Source organism: Silene latifolia, chromosome 2 (assembly GCF_048544455.1).
Source record: "Silene latifolia isolate original U9 population chromosome 2, ASM4854445v1, whole genome shotgun sequence".
Classification (NCBI taxonomy): Eukaryota; Viridiplantae; Streptophyta; class Magnoliopsida; order Caryophyllales; family Caryophyllaceae; genus Silene; species Silene latifolia.
In genome coordinates, this window is record NC_133527.1 from 17,286,311 (window position 1) to 17,291,248 (window position 4,938).

A 4,938-nucleotide genomic window follows, 5' to 3' on the forward strand; every position below is an offset into this window, starting at 1 on the left:
TTTCTCAACATTTGTGAATTCATTCGTCCACTCCTTGAGACGGTTATCAAAGGCATCCATAATTTTGATTTTTTTTTGAGAAGATATGAGAGATTTTATGTGATAGACGGAGGAAGAAGAGGGAATTGTGTAGGGATGTCAATGGATCGGGTTCGGGTCGGGTGAAGCCTCATCCGTCATCCATCCGTCCTTTTAAAATCTCATCCAACCCGTCCGTCATCCGTGAAACATATCATCCGTCAACCATCCATCCATCCATCATCCATGGATGAAACGGGTGGATCGGGTGATAAACGGGTGTTGTGTATTTATATATTTCAGGTTAAAAAAATGATGATTTTTTTTTCTCTACAAAAATAAAGTTAGATAATTATTTTAGTTTAACTTTCTAGTGGATAGGTTCACAAAATATTTATATTGAGAGTAGAAAAATATGAAAATTTAAATATTTTATATCTTAATAACGTGTTATATGTAAAAAGAATTAAATAAAAAATAATAAAATCGGGTGATGGATGGATGGCGGGTGGAATTCCATCATCCAACCCATCTGTCATCCTGTTGGAGTAGTGTCCTCCACAATAAGTGCGTTTACATAATAAATCTCGTAAAAGGAATATCAGGGATTTATTTATTTATTTGTCAGCTGGTCATCGTTAATTGGTAATGATTGGTTGACTAGAGTTTGACATTACTGTCGTGTGACAGCGATGATCAGCTGATCCCTTTAGGTCACACCTATAGGATGACGCCCAAATGAAAAAACTAATTATTTGTATGAGATACAAATTAATTAAATCCTTGTATTAATTGACTTTTAACAGGTCATGTGAGTATATTATTTGATGGCGAGTTACGAAATCGGGCCAAGGGGATTTATTATTTAATTATTTGATAATTAATTAATAAATTTATTAATTAATAGTTAATTAATATGAGTTGTGTACATAAGTTTTCAGGTGAAGGTTATTAGCTATTTAATTTACAAGAGGTTGTAAAATTAGCTAAATAGGGTAGTATTGACACAATGTATGTTGATAAAATGCTCTCATGATTACTTAATAGTTAAGTAATAATTAGTGGTTAATTTGTATTATTTAACTGTTAAATAATAAAATTAATATTTAATTATGTAAGATGATTAAATATAATACTTATAAGCATTTGTGGGACAAATGTCGAAAATCGAAATGGACTAAATAAGGTCCATTTGGACCGAAATATATGAGGTCATTAGAGACCACTTTTGTCAACATTTGGTGGAAAATCACATGTGATGTTCCTCTCAATTGTATACATTTGAGAGGTCTATATATACCCCTTATTTACACATTTGCATGAGATGAAATTTTTGTGAAAAAAAATCCTCTAATTATCCTCCTTTGGTTGGTTTAATTTGAAGAGAAAAAGGTGTCCATTTTCTTCATCTTCTTCATCATAGCTTGATCAATTTGTTGATCATAAAAAATCAAATATAATTCACAAATAATAATATTCATTATATAATATTATTAGTATAATAATATTACATATTACAAGGTTATTACTATAATTACCTAGTTAGTAATTTTAGTAATTTTTGGGTTGATTCTTGGATGTTACCATAGGAGGTACTATTCTATGGGTTAATATTATTAGTATAATAATAGCTAATTTTTAGCTATTGAACTAGGTCAAAGCAAGAACGGAAGTTCAGAGTCAGAAATCACCCCGGAACAGGCGCAACAATGCTGCGTTCCTTGGAAGAGGCGCAGTGGTCACTGCGTATGTTCCTGAGGTGAGTTCTGGTTGGGAAGCCTCAACTGCATATTGGTAATGTTCATGGGTGAATTAATGATAGATTATTAATATTCGACTAAAGTAGAAGTGATTTAACAGATTATTTACATGCGAATTAGTCATAGAAGTGATAAAGAAACAAGTTCAAACGAATGAGAATTAATTATAGTGAACTAAAGTGAATTATATACTCATTAAAAATTAATTAGGTTTATTTGATGATAGATAGATAAAATATACAAAAGGCGAATTCCAGAGACTTGATATGAACAAATCGAATCTCTAAAATCCGGGTTTGATTTTAATGACAAAAACCCGCAAATATTGATTACTTGGGATTTAAATCGGAAATTTAAAGGTGATAAATTATTATAAACTATGTATTACAATTATGCGAATAGAAATATGAAGAAAATAAGACAAGACGAAACAAAGGAGACGAATCAACAAAGAACAAAGGAAGAAGAAGAATGGTAGAAACTGCGGCTGCCTCAGGAAGAGGCGCAACAGATGCTGCGACTCTTCGAAGGGGCGCAACAGTTGATACCGTCGTTTAGTACCAAAAATAATATTTATAACCTAAATACTACTAACAGAAGCTAGTGGCAGTCAGGGTCGAACCACAGGGAGGAAGGGAATTTCAGTTGTTCTATATTTTAGTCTAGAAGTAACAAGTAAGGGGGGTTTGAGTTGAAATGGTCTAATACTAATGGCAGTGAAATTAAAAGTAAACTAAAGAAACTGGGTTAAATCAAATATAAAAGAAATGCTAAGACGGTCGGTTCACTATAGCTGCGATGGCACAAAATCCTAGGTAAGTCTGAAATAAGGTCGTGTAGATGGGTAAATAACAAGTCCTCACGGTCCAAGTTAACCAGTAGCTCCTTTCGGCCTATACTACTAGCCCCTAAGTCTCACTAATGCTAGCTCTCGCACTGAAAAGTGATTCTTAAAGCCTAAATTACCTGTCTTTCGATCTTAGCAATTTAGTTGTTCTAATTCATTAATTATTTCCCTCCCCTGTCTCTCGATCTTAATGGGTTGGTCAATACTAAGCATCTAACAGGTTCCTTCTCGGTCTCGCTGTCAAATATTGCACTTAATAGATTAAAAACGATGCTAATCATACACGCGTCAGTCGATCGACCACTATAGGCAGTCGATCGACCAGCTGGCACAGTCGATCGACCAGAGAAACCAGTCGATCGACCAATGCCCTAATTCAGGTCGCCTAATTCTACGCCATCTACGCTATAGATCCCCTACATCCTAGCACGAAGGGTTTAGCTACTCATGACTATTACGAAAACAACAATAAAATTAACTATTAAAACTACTGTATTCATGCTTGAAATAATTAAATAAGCAAATAACAATAAACGATAATTGGTTTTTGGGATTACTACTCTAGCAATTCTATACTACAAATGAACAAAGTAATGAAACTGAATATAAGAGCGAAAAGGTACCGTAAAGAGGAATTGTGAAGGAAAGATCGAATGCAAAACAGAAACTTTATTAATGAAAGAACAATAATCTCAAGAACCCTAATTGTTTTATGATCTAAAACTGATAAAAAACTCGATGCATATTCTGAAAACTAAGCTACGTTATATAGGAATATCCCGCAACTTCTTATTCCTAAACCTAATATACAATGGGCTTAGATTAAAATCCTTTAATTCTCGTCTTTAAATTCTCGTCAGACTCGTGGAGTGGTCGATCGACCACTAGACCCAGTCGATCGACCAAGTATAGCTGAACAGTAGCTTCTGATACTCGTGGTATGGTCGATCGACCAAAAGTACCAGTCGATCGACCAAGGATGTCTGAAGAATGCATTTCGACGAATTCTACAGCGCGCACCGATCTTAAAACAGCTGCCATTTCTTCGTTACTTGGTCAAATCAGGCGTTCTACACGGCGTTGGAAAGCTAAGAGGATAAGCTTTCACCTCCAATTGGAATCACTCGATTATCTGCTCTAGAACTCGAGATATAGCCATCTGAAGCAGCCTGCAATGTCGTGAGGTGCTTCTTTGCTTGTTAAACTAAACGCACCCATGCTTTTGCTATCTTCAGGCCTTGAAATGCATTCTAAACTTCAAGTCCGAGTCAAATACTCATGTCCTTCCTAAGCTTAGCTTCCGGGGTCAAGATTTGGTTCATTTTCTACTCATTTCCGCAATAATCTGCAATATTACATAAAAACACGAGAGTAGACAGAAATAGGGAAAATAGTAGAATAAACTACATATAATAGACATAAAATGCGTGGAAATAAAGATGTAAAACATCATATTATAGACACACATCAACAGTTGCTGCGTTTCTTCTCAACATCTGTCTTCTGTTAATCCGTGAAAATAGGTTTGATAAAAGGGTTTTATAAATCGGTTTTAAACATGTTTTTGACGTAAATCTTACAATAATTTATACAAAAATAAAATACAAAAATAAAATATGGGATTTACACCCTCAGACTTACACGTTTGACGAAACGAGATTAACTAAGTTAACGATTTAGTGATTGCTCGACTCGAATGAATGATGAAAGTGCCCTCGTAAGAGGATTTAGATTAAATTGATTTGATTAATTGAAGTAGAGTTGGTCAAATTGGTCGGTCATGCAAACGAGACTGGTACTCAGAAGGATCCGAGATTACGTGGTCGACAGTTCAAGCACGTAGACGTCAATAAGCAAAGAGCGCGGTCTTAGAATGCAAAGGGAGAAGAGAAGGGCGGACACTCGCGTGAGAAATATGAGGAACGAAGGTCCCTATTTATACTAATCACACGGAGGAATTAGGGTTACGGTAAAACTTTGGAAACAAATCTCGAAAAGATTTGAAAATATGCAGAAAAGAGCTGGGGAAGAGGTGCAGCAACCACTGCGGCTCTTGGAAGAGGCGCGGTAGGTGCTGCGTCCATTCCCCAGAAGTTTCTCCTGCGAAAGAAAGATTTTCCGCGTTTCTGTTATGGAATTGTGGTAGATATCAACTTCCTTATTGTTCAAAATATGATTTCAGGATATATTTTGCCAAAAGATGAAAAGATTAAAATTATGGAATAGAAATATCCCGAATATTCCAGAACATTCCGACTCGGCATTTTAAACGGTTTATTAGAAAATGAAGACGATTTTTTACCCGGACTCCAA